Raw genomic sequence first — 18,700 nt, 5'->3', positions numbered from 1 at the left:
TAATTGAAAAGGAGTAGGCGACAGGAGTTGCTGTGAAGTTGGCTGGCAAGCCCTTAACGTGATATTAATTGTGGTAATTAGTAGTCACTTTGTGTTGGAGTCATCTATAAATAGGGGGTCCATTAGTTTAGCAAAAGAGCATGATTTAAAATGCAAAGAAAAGCCCAATTAGTCAGCTAAATCACTCATTTTTCCTAGCAAAATCTGGCGTTGTGTAGACCAGCAACCATTTGAGGGTACTGGTCAGTTCCAGGCCTCTGAACACTGCAGCGGCCCAACTGCAACAATGTCCCTTTAAGTGGACTTAAGTTCTGTGATGTTTCCTATATACCATTGGCACAGCTAGTGGTCACACTCCCAAGCAGTTCCTCCCTCTGCTTTCTGATTGGTTTCCTCTAGTAGCACGGGAGTGCGTCTTCAAGGAAGAGTAGCACAGTGCACGCCAAGACTGGGAACCTGGGTGGTGGAGAGTGGGCGTCTCTTTAAATGCAGCTCTTGACAGTCCAGCCAGACTGAGCCACCAACACCAAGGGTCCTGTGACCCAAACGGACTTTGCGAGAACAATTCTTCACAGACTTGAGGCACACACTAAAAGTGGACTCTGTATTCCTCACAGCCGTGGGGTGCAGACTAAGGGAGCAGCTGGAAGGGGTGGGGCGGGATGGGGCGGTGAGATCCCCAATGCTTTCCTTTGGGGAAACACAGAGGTGGGGAGGCTGCTGAGATGCAGGTCAAGCCAGCCGAGGCAAACTCCATCCCCTCCCCCACAGTCTGCCTACTCCTCACCCCTCAAAAGGACACCATTCCTGTGAGGCCCCCCCGAGGTTGCTTTTTCTGGAATTTGTGTTTTATCAAGAGAGGCAGCAGTCATTTCTGAGCATAGTAAGAAGAGAAGTTGTCCACTCTTCCCCAGCTAAGGAGCAGGGGAGCTGTCCTTCATCGGTCTTTCTCCAGTGACTCAGCATTTGTAACAGGTGGTCGGGCTTGCTATTTTGAATGTCCTATTTGATAAAATAAAACATTGGCAACCCTATGTTGGTCCCAAAAATATCTTTTGGAGATTTTTGCCAAGGAATGAAATCCAAGTGTCTGGGACTGCAGAGCTAAATGGCTGAATCAGGAACCCGAGACTGAATGAGTCACAGCTGTGTGCACGAAGGATGGATGTGTGATCACTCGTGTGTGCGTGCATGCATCTGTTGGGGGGGGGGGCTGGTGAAATAAGGACATTATTGTCCAAGATTTCCCAGGAAGATAATTCAGGGTGACCTGAGGATTACGCGGAGACCTGGGAGTCTTCCATCCACGTTGTTGTCTTACCCTTGAGGAGAAACTGAGTCTCAGAGCCTACTGTCCCAAGCCACACAGTGAGCAGACAGTCCAAGCCCTAACCATTGCACACTGGCAACCTACCTTCCCAGCTGGAGAGCATCTCCTGCACAAAGATTGGAAGAGACAGACGTGAGGAAAATTGAACCTGCTTGTCTCACTCCTGAAAAGGAAAAAAACCGGGACAGCTGACGATGATTCAGGCCATACGCAAAATGTGCCGCTTCAGTCAGGCAGCGGGTACGGTACTCATGTACTTGGGACTAGGGCACTCACCAAACCTGAGCCAGCCTGGTTAAGTGGGGGGAGGGGACAGGGAGGCAGGGGAATGGAGCAAACAAAGACAGACACAAGAGCTGAAACTAGAAAACCCCCAAGGAAAACAAGGGAAGTCTCTGTGTTGTCTGCTGTTCAGATCTGGAAGGTTCCACAAAGGCCAATGTGTTAAAAGCTTGGTCCCCAGCTTGCCACCAGCCCTGGAGGAGGTGTGCAGCCATCTGGGTCGCAAGGGGAATGGTTTCACACACATGCTTCCACCATTATGAGCTGTCCACCCCAACAGAGGTCTAAAGCCAGTGCCCACCCAGAGCTTCCAGCTTCTGTGGTGCAGGCTGAAAACATTTCTTTGAGATGCCCTTGCACAGTCAGGCCAGACTTGAATTCCTTACCCTCCTCCTCCATCTCCTGAGTACAGGGATTATAGGATTATACATCATAGCGACTCTAAAACTTGATAACTCGGTTGTACCAGGTATTTGTTGTAGCAGGAAGAAAGCTGACAGCCTCAGCTCTGGTGATAGAATCTCCTCTGTGATAACTCAATGGCATGAGGAACGAAGGAAAGAGACCAAGCTGAACCGTGGGACTTAAGAGCATGCGAGCTTGAAAGACTCAAGCGTGTGAAGACACTGTGCAGAAGAGGTGGCCTAGCTGCAAATTACACATCTACTGGTGGACTCCGTCTGACAAAGGACTCAGGACTTAGAAAAGTCAAAAGGGACAAAAGATAATGAGCAGAAAGCTCTCCAGCAACCACATGGCCGGCCAGTAGGAATAGGAGCAGGAGCGAAGCCTCATTCGCCTCCAGGGGAGTGAACTCAAAGCCTGCGGAGAGGTCCCCTTCTACTAGAATGGTGCATTTCTGAAAGTTCTAGAAGTGTCGGTGAGGAAGAAGGGTCTGAACCCTGCTCCTGCTCCTCAGGTGAGAATGAGACACGGCCTTTGGGAGAAGGGTCTCCTTGGTATCTGAATGGTTGCAGGCCCCAACAATCCCACCCCTTGGCAGATGCCCAAAAGATCTTAAAGCTTGGGTCTAGGCAACAGCTTCCTCATGGCACTGGGTGTAGTAGCCCAAGAGGGGGAAGTACCTCAGTATCTGATGGACATGACCTGTTGTCCAATGAGCATGCAGGGTGGGCCGCGTATCCCCCGCCTCTCTGGGATCAATGCCCAGGAATGATATGTTTTAACTGTTTTTAAAATGACCACCACCTAGCTGGGCTAGATAACACATCCCTGTGCTCCCAGCACCTGGTGAAGGAAGGCAGGAGGATCAGGGGTTCAAGTTCACACCCACAACCTCAGTTCACCTGATCGATAACACATACTGTAGAATGTGGTCTTCACATGTAATTCCAATTGCATCTTGACTTTTCTCTAATGCAGTGAATACTGATCGCACCTCTCCAAACACCAACTGGAGCGGTTCATTGCCACAGGCCACGATGCTGGGGTTTTCTATATACCTCCTTGTGAAGCCAGCAGCAACGACCAGCACACTAAAGACATCTCTACTTTGTCCCCCACTACACCAACAATAACTGTGCTTTGTGGGAGACCTGCACAGTGCATCTAGCTGTCAAGGATTTCTATGGTCTCTGATGATGTCATGGAGTTTGTCCAGGAAATAGGGAAGGATAGACTGCACCTCCTCAGTGACTGTGTGCCTAAACACAGCCTTTTCACATGTCCTGTAGAATCTATTACACTGGTTATCTTCTTTGGTAAACACTAAAAGTATCTGAAGATGGTCTTGATGAAATCTCATCAGGCCAATTGCACATCGGTTACTGATACCTTCGAGGTGCTGCTCTTGTGAGGCTGAGGCTCCACGATCCTGGCACGGCCAAAGCTGGGCGCAGTGACCACCACCATCTACATCGCACGCCCTCATCCTCACTGAGGATGTTTGCTTTTAATCTCAGCACTTGAGAGGCAGAGGCAGGTGGATCTCTAAGTTTGAGGCCAGTTGGGTCTACAGAATGAGATCCAGGACAGCCAAAGATACAGAGAAACCCTGTCTCAAAAAAACAAAAATTAAAATAAAAGAAATAGAATTTTAGAAAAGCCACATAAAGATGAAAAATACACAGAGAATCTGGACACTGTATGTTATTGTATTGTCTTTCAATTGTTTGAATGCTGAGGAAGGAGCAACAGCTGCTAAAAGACATTGGCTTATAAGTGCTGCTGGATTAATCCAACCTATATATTTTGAAAATGCCTTGACTTCAAAATTTAAGTCAAAAGATATATTACTTTGGAAAAAAAGTTCTGCTTTTGTTTCAACAGGAAATGAGAGGCTGTGGATTCAATTCTGTGGACAGAAATTCATTCTGTGGATAAGGTTTGATCAAGGAAGACCCCCAGAAAAATCTCCGATGAGAATGGATGGCCCAGATGCACCAACGTTTCAGAGCATCTCTGTTGCAGTTTCTTCTGAGTTCTGCATCCAGAACAGCTTCAAGGCTGCTGGCTGAGATGATCCAGCCTCAAAGAATACTCCAGTCAAGACTTGGGCTTGACCATAATCCTAAATTTTCTTTGGGTCCTCATAAGATTACCAGCACCCCCAATCAGCAGGAAGTAGCCTAGAAAACTATGCCCACATTCCCAAAAAATATAGATTATAGGTATTTGTCATTGTTTGGGGGGGGTTGGTTACAAGTAATTGTAATGGTCATGAAAAAGGCTAAATGAAATTAGATTCAAGGTTCATATTTTGAAAAAAGGGGGGGCTATAGATATAAAAAAAGGTAGATTATTGAACCTACTCTGAAAAGAAAAATGGGAAGATATAGATAAGATAAAAAGGTAGATTATTGAATCTACTTTTAAAGCAACTGCTAGGGCTGGAGAGATGGCTCAGAGGTTAAGAGCATTGCCTGTTCTTCCAAAGGTCCTGAGTTCAATTCCCAGCAACCACATGGTGGCTCACAACCATCTGTAATGGGGTCTGGTGCCCTCTTCTGGCCTGCAGGCATACACACACAGACAGAATATTGTATACATAATAAATATTTAAAAATAAATAAAAAAGCAACTGCTAGTTTTAAATGTTTTACATTAGATTGAACTTTTGTATATCGATACAAATTTTGTATATTGATACAAATTTGAGGTTAATTTTGTTACAACATTCTCTCTATATATACATATATATATTTCTACTCTTGTTCAAGGTATTGTACTTATATAACTCATTTAACAATATAATGCGAATTTCTAGTTATTGAAAATTATTATTACCAACTGCATAGGATAATAATACAGGGTCAGTAATTAGTCATCTGTTATTATATTTGAACTCACAGTCAAATAAGGTATGCTTTCAAAGTCAAAGATATATTTTAGATATAGACAGGTCATCTTCAAACACTTCAGAGATCTACAGAATATGGCGTTTAAAATGTTTTAATAACCTTGGTTCTTCTTTTTTATGTCAGAGAGACATGTCTGCTCCTGGCAGCACCAATCTACTTTAGGGAAGATAATGGCATCAAACAAACTCCACATGGAGTTTACTTTGTGGCAAAAGTAAGCCATTGGGCAAGAAAATGTCCTTCAACTGCTGACACTATGTTGTCCTAACTAGACAAGCAGGACACAGAAGAAAGTGACTGCCAAACATTGTCAAGACGAGGGACAACCCTTCAGAATATTCTGCCTTCACAGAAAGTGTGTCAGATATGCTAGGCCTGTAGGCTGAAGATGGAAGCCACAGGGTTTTGTAGAAGAACCTTGGGTGACTGTCCAGGTAGACAGCTGTTTCTGTCATTTCTCACAGTTTTTGGGAGTCGCTTGCTTGTACTTCCTGCTTATGCAGTTAATATTTCGTCCTCAGGTCTCTAAGGGAATTAAGACTTTATAGTTATAGTTTGCCAGATGCAGAAAGCAAGTTATGATAAAAAATAAGTTAGGTATAAGACTTTGGACCCACCAAGTTAGGATAGATATGGAGTATTTTCTCTGAATTTATCAAGTGCAAATGGACTAGACATTGTTGATGTATTTATTGCCTGTATATATTGAATATAGTTATTGTACTTTATATAGTTTTTCTTATATTAGTTATAGTCTTCCCTTTTGTAATATTAGACAAAAGGGGGAAATGTAATGATACTTCATTTGTATTTTAATAAATAAAGCTTGTCTGAAGTTTGGAGAGTAAAACAGCCACAATGATCCACATTACAGACCAGGCAGTGGTAACACACACCTTTAATCCCAGTAGCCACACTAGTTTGCCATAGGAACTGGGCAATAGTGGTGCATGACTTTAATCCTAGCCATAGAAAGGAATATAAGCTGTGAGGAGACGGCTCTCAGGCTCAGGCTCATGCTGAGATTCCTGGAGGCAGGATCGCCATTTCCGACTTTCATGTTGAACCATAATTTCTGTCTATGGGTTTTTATTAATTGTGTTACAACTGTCCTTCAAAACAAAAGCAAAAGCAAAAAACAAAAACTAAAAACAAAAATGCCAAAACAAATATGAAAAACACAACCACAGTTTTCCAAAGCCCTCCCCAATTTTACATTCTTGGGGGAAGTGACATTTAAGCTGAGAACCTCAGAGATGGGAAGAGGTCAAGCCAAGAGGTCAACAGGGAGAATTCTGTTTGGCCCATGGGCACAGCAGTGGAAGGGAGTGCCTGAGGTCCACAGATGGGAAACAATGCCTGCCGAGCTCAAGAGGAAACCGGTAAGATCTGTGCTGAGGGCCCTGAAGGATGACAGGACCCGCATTGTGCTGTGTGTGTGTAGGGGGGGTGAGTGTGAGGGATGGAGGACCTTTGGGATGTAAATACAAGCCACCCGGTGTTCAAGGTACCAGGTTAGAGTGGGGGCTAACTCGCATCTGAACTCTGACTTAGCCTGGAAGATGCTAGGTGAGTGTCTCAACTCTGGCTACCAGGTGGGAGTCAAGTTCCATGTGGCAAGCACTCTGAGGACCGCACTTATGGGTGGGAAAGTTTGTCAGACTGGTGTCAAGGCTGCCTTATGACTCCACAGGCAGCAAAATCCACTATGGGACTCCAGAGCCAGCCGGAGTCTGAGCAGAGCTGCTGTCGCCACAGCTGCTGGCTCTGGCTGGCATAGATTGTCTAGGAGTACTAGTCCTGCCGTGACTGGCTATGTTATGCCCAAATCCATGAAGCCCCACAAAAGTCAACAAGGAAACCAAGAGCCTTTATTTTAATCAAGTTTGCAAATTGGGTCCCTCTGCATGTCCAATGTATTGGAATAACGGGAGAGCCCAGAGCTCAATTAGAATAGGCTTTTGTTTTTGTTTTGTTTTTTTTTGGTTTTTTGAGACAGGGTTTCTCTGTGGTTTTGGAGCCTGTCCTGGAACTAGCTCTTGTAGACCAGGCTGGCCTCGAACTCACAGAGATCCGCCTGCCTCTGCCTCCCGAGTGCTGGGATTAAAGGCGTGTGCCACCACCGCCCGGCTAGAATAGGGTTTTATAGTAGTAAAGGTGGGGGTGAGGGGTTTTTGAGGTTTTAAGACCCCTGATTGGCTGACACTTGTCTAGGGGTGTCCTGGTGAGGTGCCCTGGCAGGTGATCCTATCTACAGCAGTTGGAATGCCAGGCATTTCCTTTGAATAGTCTGTTCTTGGGTGGGGGTCAGGTGATCTCAGCTTATGGTTCCTCCTGCAGCCAGGCATTGTCTCAGGGTAAGCTATTGAGACTCCAGACTCCCATTTAAATTCATGGATGGCTAGAGTCCCAGGTGATAATGGTTGGAAGTAAAGAACTTCCCTTGGGTGACCTGCCCAGACTTAGCTTATCATGGCTGGCCCCCACAGCTGCTGCCCAGGTCAGCCACGCAGGGCTAGGTGTGGGGAGCAGCGTAGGCTCCCTTGCCCTCTCAGGGCCCCCCACACCAGCACCTCCACCTCAACAACCCCAAAGGCTCCATTGTAGACTGCCTCGGCCGGGTCAGTTAGTCTAGGGGTTGTGACCCGCCTGGCTGGTCAGTTATTCCAGGGTCCCGGAGAGGTGCTATCTAAAAGACATGGGCGGGAGAAAGGAAGGAGGCCAAATAGAGTTATTGTCAAAGCCTCCGTTTATTAGAGTCATGGTTACAGCTTATATAGCCCCTGGATGAGGAATTTGGGGATGAGATGGGGGGCAGGGGCATGGACAGGAAGGAATCTTGCAGCGATGGTTCCAGCCGGTCACGAGGTCGTCGGCCAGGAGGTTACTATCGGTCAGGTCATGATTCCTTGGTCAGGAAGTCGCAGGTTGACACACCTAGTTTTCTAGATAGTTGGAATGTGGGGCAGGTTCCCGCTAACAGCTAGCTCTCAAGATAGTTGGGTGTGAGATAGGCTCTGCCAATAAAACAGTTCTAAATACCGTTGGTGTGTGAGGCTCTCTGCAAACTCCCCAGGGCAATGGTCCCTGCAATAATTTTGGGGGGAAATGGCTCCTGACATATCCCCCTTCCTTTTATAAAGACAGGCAGCTATCAAGTGGAGGGCACCAAGTCAGAGTCCAACCCTGGTGTCAGATCTAAAGGAGAAGGGACTGGGACAAGGAGAGACCCTCCTCTCGAGTGGTGGAGCAATTTACCTCTCCTGGGAACAGAGGGGTGCCTTATGAGTAGCATAGTTATTTTATATTTATATTTTTGATTTTGGCCTTAATGATGGCCTGCGATGAGGGCACCTGTCTTAGGTCGAATGGGGACCAGGTCTTTTCCCCTTACCCGTCCTTGGGTTCCCAGGGCCCTGTCTTAGGTTGGGGGATGTCCTGCCACAAGTTGCCCATCCTTGGAGCTCCTCAAATAAAAGGTATCTAGCAAGACCTAAAGTAAGCAGCTCTTTGACCACAGGGTTCCCTGTCTTAGGCTATGTGGAGGGCACTCCTCGTCCTGACACCATGCCATGTTGAGCCGGCCTCTACAGCCTCTGTATGATGTGCTATTCAGGGGAGGATTCCACACTAACTCCCGTTGTTGGGCCTCTGCGTCAATCATTAATGAAAAGACTGTGAGGAGCTCCTCAAATAAAAGATATTACATATAGGTTGAGTAAAGATATAATTTGGGCACCAATAACTCCATCTCCAGACAAGAAGAAAGGGCACCTTCCAAACCCAGTATACACCTTTTAGTCTGGTCCATGGTAAAACTCCTTCCTAAATGCCTGTTCCAACATAAGATTACAAGTGCTGCCTGCCAAAAATTAGGGCAGTGTAAAGGGATCAAAAATTCTTAACATATGCATTAAACCCAAACACTTTACAGCGTGTGTCAAACCTTTCCCAACATCTATAAGCAGTTACAAATATCATTAGGTCAATTCCAGTAAGAGTACAATGACATACATTGGGTGTGAGATAGGCTCTGTCAATAAAACAGTTCTAAATACCGTTGGGGTGTGAGGCTCTCTGCAAACTCCCCAGGGCAATTTTGGGGGGAAATGGCTCCTGACACTCCATCATTTGGGAATAGTTTTGGATCTTTATGTAGTCATCACCACTGGTGACAGTTCATCCTCCAGCCCTCTCCCTTACTACGTAGTGTGAGGCAGAAAGCTCCAGTCCTACCTGGGTCTTTCTGGTGACTGGGCCCTGTCCTGGAACTACTCCCAAGGGCTGCCAGCCTCTGATGACCCCATCCACACACAGAAGTTCCAATTACAAGCCAGCGACCCAGTCACAGAGCTGATGTGCCCATCGCACACTCCAAGAACAGGTCCTGGGCACCCTGGTGGGCAACGCTATAGAGTCTTTTGGGGAAAGCCAACCATCCTGATGTCCTGCCCACCCAGGACCCCTCACCTGCTCACCCAGGTGAGGAGCTGTCTGTGGGCCAGGCAGATTTCATGCATATAACCACACTATGAGTCAACTCTGAGCAGGGTTATGGTGGAAGAAACCGAGGCAGAGGTGGAATGACTTGCTTAGGCACACAGGGAACAGAGGCTGCAGCAGGCGCCTGGGTACCTGAGGAAGGAAAAGGCCGGGAGAAGACAGGATGCCTGTGGCCCGGCTCTTTTCTCCAAGAACAAACACTGTAGAAGCCATGAAGGAAGCAAGTACCAGGGAGGCTGCTGCTCAGCGAGTTCACTCTCTATCCTTGCCTGGGGTTTTCAGAGGCTTTATCTAAGCCCAGGTTATTTGTGGGGAAACTGACGCAGCTTCTCAAGCCACTGTAGTTATGAGCTGGGGATGAGAATAGAACTTGCCTCCAAGTCTGGCTGTGATGTGTGTATATGTTCACGTGAATACCAGAGAGCACGTCAACCCACAAGTGTGCAAAATATGTGTAAAGGTGTATGCGTGTTTGCAAGGGGAGGGGGAGGGTTTGCTTTGAGCCCACATGGGTGCCAGCTTGAACCCCCTCCCAGGCCTCTGAGGACAACACCTGCTTGGGAAGCAGGGTGGACTGATGGCATGGGCGGGGAGGGCACACAATTTAGTCACTTTTACTCCACTGAATTATTTAAGCCGTCATGGGAATGGGGTTATGAAGCTGAGATTAACCACTGGCGCTATGGCTGCACACAATGCATTTTTTTCTTTTTCTTTCGCCAAATTGAATTAAAGCTGTTCACAATCAATTGGTTCTGATTCCCCCACAGTGAAACAAGGCATTTGCCTCAGGCTGCATTTCACTCACTGCAATGAGCCCTCCAGCCCAGAAGGGGCGCAGCAGCCCCTCTCCCCCAGTCACAATCTTGACCCCTAAAGGAAGGTCACTCTCCTCCCCACCAGCCTTACAGATCGAATGAGTGGCCTGACCCCGCCACTGCCTGTGACGACACCATCACTGACACAGAACGGCAGTGCCCATTGGTGCCCATTGGTGAGGACATCCTCTGCCTCAGGCCCGGACTCACTAGCATAGGCTGAAGAGGTGAAGAGACAAAGCCACTGTCACCCCAGGTGAGTGTCCTTTACTATCTGGCCAGAGCCCTGCTCCCTATGCTGCTGCAAGTCCTGCTGTCATGCAATAAATGCAAAACCACCTTCTCCGTTCTCTTTTCCCTCCTCAGCCGTGATAACCAGAGTCAGAGCTACCACCTTGTGACCATGAGGATGTCAAGAAATAGGCAGGAGCAGGAAACAGATCACAGTCCCTGGTTGACATCTTTAGTTGCCATACTAGTTCAGAATTGCTGTGTCTGGACTTGTGATTGGACTAGCCACTGAGAATCATGCTGTGTCCGGACATCTGATTGGACTATCCATGGAGAAACCTGCTGTGTCTTGACTTCTGATTGGGCTAACTATGGAGAGCCATGCTGTACCTGGACTTCTGACTGGACTAGCCAAGGAGAACCGGCCCATGTCAAAGCCTCGGCCTGACACATCCTCATTTCTCTCTAGGCTTTCCTAGCTGATCAGATTCAGACACAAGCAGTGTGACTCCAGTGAACCATGAAGGTTCTTAGCAGAGTTCACACCACCTTTTCTAAAAACAAAAAAACAAAAAAACTTCTGAAATGACAGCAGGTGACATACAACTGTAATCCCCGCACTAGGAATTGCCAAGAGTTCAAAGCAAGCTTATATAGGCTGTGGACTGTAGAGCCAGACCACATCTCTAAAAGGACAATGCTTTTAGTTTTAGGGGCTCGATGTCTTGGCAAAGAGCTTGTCACATAAATGAGGACCTTTGGGGTCTCAAGCACTTTGAAAGGCTAAGCTAGAGAGAGGCCTCAGTGCTTGAGCATGCTTCCTGCTCTTCCAGCTCCAGGTGTATGACACCCTCTTAGCATCCTTGAGCACCCGTGCGCATGTGGCACAGACTCATTTGTAAATTATAAATATCTTTTTTAAAAGGGCCAAGCATGTTGGCATGTACTTGTAATCCCAATGCTGGGGCTGGAGGGGAGGTGTCCGGGGTGCGGGGTGGGAGGGCGAGGTGGATTCCTGGAACTTGCTGGCTAGCCAGTCTAGCTGAAATTGATGAGGTTCAGGCTCAGTGTTGAGAAACTGTAAAGATACATTTGTCTGGCCTCCGTGTGCACACACACAAGAACACCCCACAAGACAGGACCTGAGGAAAACCCAAAACTTCTCTGGCCTCCACGTGTACCCACATGTCTGTGCACATGTTCACGTGTACACACCAAAAAAAAAAAAAAAAAAACAAACCAAACCAGTCTTAGGTTTATATCACACAGTGGTCTGAATGAGAATGCCCCCCATAAACTCATATGCTTGATTTCTTCACCCCCGGTTGGTGGCACCATTTAGGAAGGATTAGGAGGTGTGGCCTTGTTGGAGGTGTGCCACTGGAGATGGGCCTTTGGGGTTCAGAAGCCCACTCATTTCCTCTAGCTTTCCCTGCTTCCATCTTGCAGGACAGCTGTGAGCTTTCAGCTACTGCTCCAGTGCCTTGGCGCCCTGCCATGGCGGCCATGGACTCACCCTGGGAAACTGTACGCCAGCCCCTGTCAAGCACTTTCTTTTAGAAGTTGTCTTGGTCACGGTCTCTATTCACAGTGACAATCAGTGACTAAGATGTCAAAATTGAGGTATGGTCTATTTCCCCACAGACTTCCTGCCCCTCCCCCACTCCCGAAGCCCTGGCCAGATGGCAGGATGCTACACAGATCCATCATCACCACCCAAAGTGATTGCTTGCTCCGGTTTAACTTTGATGGGATCTCTTCTAGGGATGTGGGGCGGATTGCCATTGTGGCATCTGGTGTGTCTCTGTCCTGGACTCCCCCGCACTCTGCTTACCCACCCCTCAGTCCCAACCCCTTCCTGCCGCCAATCCCCTTTTTTAACTATCTCCATATTCTTAACTTTTTATATCCCTGAGCTCTTTCTGGCTCTGGGTATCCTGTCACATCTCGTGTATGAGCTATGGTCCACAGGAGTGCAGTTCATAATGGCGGGAAGTCACCTGAGCAGGAGCTTGTGCACTTCTGGGTGGACAGGAAGCTGATAGTGGACAGGAAGTGGACTGGCCTATGAACTTCACAGCCTGCCTCTCCAGTGACCTACTTCCTTCAAGTTCCACAACTTTCCTAAATAGCTGCTCCTTCTGCTCCTTCAGCCAATAGCCTTTAAGATACCAGCTCACTTGGGCATGGTCTCTCATAGTATAAATGCAGCTGTAAAGCCTGTGCTCACTTTCTTGCTTCCGGCTCTCACTTCCGGCTGCTAGACGCTGTTCCTGTTCCCCATTCGTGCAGAGGACTGTGATTTAGGAGAGTGATCCGTGAGTCTCCCTAAACAACCCTTTATGATATGTAGTTCTGAACTAGTGTGGGATTATTTTGTATCTTCCTCCATCAAGCCACCGGCTAGGGCCAGGTTCACACATGCTGGCCCAAGGGGGGACATCTTATATGCAAACTAACCTCCCGACAGCTTTTTTTGTACAGAGTATTCCATTGTCTAGACATAGCACAGCTATTCTGACATTTTATCCACCTCCTTACAGGATGGTCTTACCTCCAAGTTCAATGACTGAGTAGTGCTGGTGGAAACATGGCATGCCAGCCTCGCTGCAGGAAACTAGCTGTGCCATCTGGCACCCCTAGAAGCAGAGGGTGAGCCTCTTCAGCACTAGGGCACTTCCACCCAACCCCACGCTGAAAGGCCACTTGTCCCCACTGACCCAGCAGCTGTCTGAACCCAGCATGTGGTCCCTTGAATGGACTCCTGACAAATGTCCAAGCCAGTCAAATCCTTCTAGGACAAGAACCAAGCCTAGGATTGGAACTCATGCATAGGACTTCAAGATATGTGGCCCACATCCATGGGAGGAATTAAGGGCATATACACAGCTGTTATGACTCAAGATATTCCTGCTGCCAGTCCTTTGGAAGGCTGCCTGGACTGAGGTCAGCCACTCCACCCAAAGCCTCTTTCAGGGAATCCCAAGGCTAATAACTATTAGGAGGGGGTCATGAAAGCCTGGGCCCTATCACTACCCCAGGAGCTGAAGTGAGATCTGGGCACTGCAGATGGCATCACACATGACACCCACTTTGTCCTGCATCCTTGCCTTCCCTGCACAGGTGTGAGCATGAACCAGTCTCACAAGAGGCTACAACTGAATGTGCCATCTACGGACTCAGCTCAAATACCAGGTACTGGGACGTGCATTCTGTAGAGTGACAGAGACCTCTACTGTAGGAAGATGAAAGTATGGGGGCCAGGTGACTCCAGGGAAGGTACATGGTGAGCCCAGCATCCATGGAGATCCCCAAGGTCTCCCTGGTGACTAGCCCGAGCTCCTCTTAGCCCTCGGGTTCTGATGCTGCTGCTGACCATTGGTGGAGCTATGTCTTCCACCACAATGGTCTTTGAACATAGCTACCCTGTGCTGAATAAGACTGAAGTTTGGAGTGAAGGGCCACTTCCATCACTGCAGCAGGCCAGTGACAGGACCACCTTTTCACCCTTTCAACTGCTCACAACCCAGTGACAAAGTGATGGAAACAGGCAATGAGAACAATTCTAAGACCAGTGCTGTGGCCACATTAGAGCAGCACCTACTTAGAGGAGGGGACACCATGACAAGACCTGCAGGAAGGCAGAGTCCTCCAGGACAAGAGCCAGAGTGTGTGCAAGGGCTCACAACAGAAAAGAAACAAATGGCCCGCAGAACTCATACTAGAGTTTTACCTGCTTAGCATCTTTTCTGTGGCCCCTGGCTTTGCTGGTCCAGGGGGATGGCCAACCACAGGGACACCTTTCCTTTACCATGAAGTTAGGACCCCATGTGGCTCAGAACTCCTGAGAGCCAGGATCTCTGGTGGAGACACAGATTTAAGGTGCTGAGAACTGAGGTGTCGCATGGCCCCATCCTAGGAGAGGCAGTTCTCACTGCCACCTCCAAGTGGCTCAGTCTCATCCTGAGACTCAAGGCCTAGTTTCACTTCTGCGCGGTGGCCTGCTTCTCCAGCTCCTTGGTCACCCATATTCTCGGGTGACTTTCCCAGAGCCAGTTTTTGGTGTTTGTAATCAAATAATCCTGATGTGGAAACTGGTACCAGGAGTGGGATCCACGCGAAACCCCGAGGGATACAGGAGCCACCAGGGACAAAAATAATGGGCTCCGGTTTGTATTACCGGACAGGAAGTGGTTGCCAATGATACATGGTTGCAGGATAGTCATCGGGGGCTAGGAGACAGCCAAAGTGAGAGTCAGTAGGGGTGGCCATGGGCCACTTTATAAAGGATGGGAAATCTGTTTCCACTGAACACTGTATAATTTAAAGCAAAAGAAAATGAGGGGCTCAAACCAATGTTCACCTCAAGGCACAGAAAGAAATTCAGGGCCATTACATGGCCATGCTGAGCAAGTCTTTTATTGCATATCGCCATGGAGTTGAAATTGCTCATGACTGAACTTAGAGAGGTTTTGAAGCTACTGAATACAGTGTTGGTTGGATTTGCAGTCTCACTAGGTCCCTTCTGTGACAGGGAGGAAACAGGCCAGGAAATGCTAATATCCTATCACGATCAAGCTATGTGGGAAGGTTGAGAGGCCCCAGAGACCCTGAGCCCTCGGATTCCTCCCTGCTCCACCTTCAGCTTCCTCGTGACTCACTAACCTCTCGTGACTTCTTCCAGAACATTCAAGATCTGGACACAGTTCAGTGTGGTCCACTTGTGAACATGCTGACTAGAGTGGGGAAAATAAGAATTGTACTCAACGTGGCAAAGTTGGGTGTGGTGGTGCACACCTTCAACCACAGCACTCAGAAACAGAAGCAGACAAATCTGAGTTCAAAGCCAACCTCATTGACATAGCCGGTTCTGGGACAGCCAGGGCTACACAGTGAGAGCCTGCCTCAAAAAAATCACTAAGATTTGCTGACATACAGAGGAGCCTGGGATGGGCATAGCCGTCTCGGTCAAGGTGGGAAGACAACTGTGAGCTTGGATGTTTATCAATAATGGTGGAGTAACAAGAAGTGTCATGTTCAGGGCATCCTCTTGGGCAGCTGGCAGATGCTTCGACACTGCAGAAGTCGCTAGGGTGAACCGGAACCAAATGATGATCTGTGATAATTGGCAAAAAGGGACCAGAAAAATCCTTGGCACTGTGACATAAATAAAGTCAAAAAGTCAGAGCCGGGACTGCTTGAAGGGTCTGCCGGGCCGTGCCTATCGAGAGGCCATCACCTCCTCCTCACTTACAGGATGCTAGCCGCGATGAGATCGTGCATCCTGCCTTGGCCTTTTAAAGGTTAGATACTTGAGACAGAAATGCGGCACACAGTGAGATGCTGACCCCACTGGAGTCACAGGGTATGTCAGAAAACACGGATGGGGCAGAGGCTGCGTGTGAGTCCCTGTGTCCGCACCAGGGCTCGACACTGAAGGGCAGAGGGGAGACAGGAGGAGGAGAGGGCATGATGGAAGCCAGGCAAGTGTAAGACCTTGTGAGGCTTTGCAAACGTATCAGTCAGGCCTTGGGGAAGCCCGGAGCCACAGGGAAGGAGTCTGAATCTCACATAGGACTTGGCTGTTCATAGAAACAGAAGGCTAGTGTGACCTGGGATGGTGTGACCCTGACTGAGGCAATAATACAACTCTGGCTTGAGGAACACTGGTTAGCCTGCACAACTGTTCCCTGGGTCCTCCCACCCCAGGCATTGGCAGCCCCGGGCTTCTCAAAGGTGCGACAGGTGGAGCCTTTGAGCCGAGCCTGTACAGTGACAACCAGGACATGGTGTCTAGTCCTCCAGCTTATATACCTTCACCTGGGTGACAACACGCACGGGAAGTGTGGCCCTTCACCTGGGTGACAACGTGCATGGGACATGGGCGACTGGATAGTTATCTATGCTATCTCTGTCCAATCAGGAACTGGACTGCTGCTGGGCTATGGAGGGCAGCCTGACACCCGATTGCTCAGACACCCCCCATGTGACCTCCCCTTGTGGTTACCCTTGAGGTCAGGGGGAATAGAAAACCCTCAGGGTTCCCAGCCACAGCACCATGGCCTATTAGGAAGCGGCAGGAAGCCAGGTGTGGGTTAAGAACTACAGGTACTATAGTCTAGACGTGACCGCCTGCTCCCAGGAACCAGGGAACTGAGTGTCAGTGCCAAACCACAGAAATGTCGCCATGACAGTTCTGACCCATGAGTGGCCAGTGTGGAGCAGGAGCAGCAAGGTCATCGTGGGAGTACATCACCCCCACGCCCCACCACTGCCCTCCAGGAGTCTGGTCCTACGAGCTCCAGCCACTGTCTCTGTGTCTGTTTGATGATCTGGAAAATGGAAAGCATGACAGAAAGCACAGGGGTGGTCCTGCTGACACCTGGGCTGGAGGTAGGGCGGGCTACTGGCCTGTGGGCTCCTCCTGCAGTCGAGTCAACTCCCATGCTCTTGGATTTAATTCAGTAAAGGTTTCTGCTCGGGGCAGAGGCTCCTTAACTACCCCTGGGGTCATTCTGATGCGTCCACCATGAACCCCTCACCTGGGCATCTTGTCCCCCTCCGGATCACATAGCTGGCTGGGTGCTGTGGGGTGCTGCTGCCCAGTGCTGCAGGAGAGCATATGACCTCCACTGCAGCCTGGGAAAGTGTTCACAAAGTGCACCGCTGTCTCTAGCGAACCCAGGCAGCATCAGGAAGCCGAAGATCACAAGCTGAGCCCTGAGAAATCCAGGGCCATCTATCAACAGCAACACACTGAGAGTCTGTCTCATCATCAAGACAAGTTACCTGAAAGAAGCAACTTACAGGGGAAGGGCTCATTCTGACTTCATAGGTACAGTTCAGTGTAACATGAGGGCTGGCTTGTTGGGGTTTTTGTCCTGCCCAGTTCCCACACAGCCAGTAAATCCCAAAGAGAATCACACAGGTCTACATAAGTTATAAACTGATTGGCCCATTAGCTCAGGCTTCTTAACTCTTTTAACTTATATAGCCCATTATTTTTATCTATGTTAGCCACATGGCTCAGTACCTTTTTCAGCGGGGGCAGGTCACATCCTGCTTCTTTGGTGTCTGGACAGGACTGGGGAGGAATGGGCTTACTCCTCCCCCAGAATTCTCCTGTTCTCATTGCCCTATCTTCCTGTCTGGTTGTCCCACCTATACTTCCTGTCTGGCTATTGGCCAATCAGCATTTATTTAAAACATAATTGACAAAATACAGAATTGTCCCACACCAGTTCAGCCTGGTGAAGAAGGCATGAAGGCAAGAGTGGGAGTCAGCTGGTCACAGAGCACCCACTATTAGCTGGTCACATGACACCCGCAGTCAGCAGACAGGGATGAGTGTTGGCCCTTAGCCCACTTTCTTCTTGTTCAGTCTAGGACCCTATGGGCTGATCCACCTATATTTGGGGTGGGTCTTCCCTCCTCAGTTAAAACTTGTTGGAAACAGAATCACCATGGAAACACACCTCTGGGGGTATCCTTGAGGCTAAACTCAGGGAAGCTGATAAGATTTGCGCAACCGGATCTGACAAATGGAAGACTCCCGGTGGGCTACGGGAGAGCTGATCTGTGAGAGCAACAGGGATCCAGCTGGGGACCCAAAGTCTCGAAGAGGATCCTGAGGGTCCAGTGGACTGTCACCGACTGGAATGTTCTCTTCATGCACAAAATCAGCAGGAGTATGTTAGGGGGAGGACTTGCTTGGATTTTCAAAGTAGTCTCGGATCATAAAACAGAGTTCCTGTGGGTTTCCAGCTTTTGGTAAATAAAAATACCTCCTGACTCCTGGAATCAGATCCCTGAGGATCGGGGGTGGGGTGAGACTCATGCCTGAGGCTGGGAGACGGTGCTATCCAGACTGCACAGAGTGGGACAGGGCTGGCCCTCTAGAAGGTGGGAAGTGTGGACACAGGGCCCGACAGGCAGCAGGCTACAAAGAGGACCGCCAGGCTTGCCCGGTGTGGGGGCTGGAGTGAGAGGCCCCCATCGGTTCTGGCATTTGGGCATTTGATCTCCAGTTGGTGGCACTATTTGGGGAGGGTTGGGAGGGGTGGCCTTGCTCGAGGAAGTACCTCACTGGGGGGTGTGCCTTGAGTTTTTTCTAAGCCACAGCACTGTTTCCTGTTCACTATCTTGACTTCCTACAAGGGATTCAAGATGTGAGCTCCCAGTTTCCTGCCCCAGCTGTCTGTCTGCCCTTGCTGTCT

This window comes from Microtus ochrogaster, linkage group LG2 (genome assembly GCF_000317375.1).
Source record: "Microtus ochrogaster isolate Prairie Vole_2 linkage group LG2, MicOch1.0, whole genome shotgun sequence".
Taxonomy (NCBI): domain Eukaryota; kingdom Metazoa; phylum Chordata; class Mammalia; order Rodentia; family Cricetidae; genus Microtus; species Microtus ochrogaster.
The sequence above is the reverse complement of the archived record's forward strand: the minus strand, read 5'-3'. Positions refer to the sequence as shown.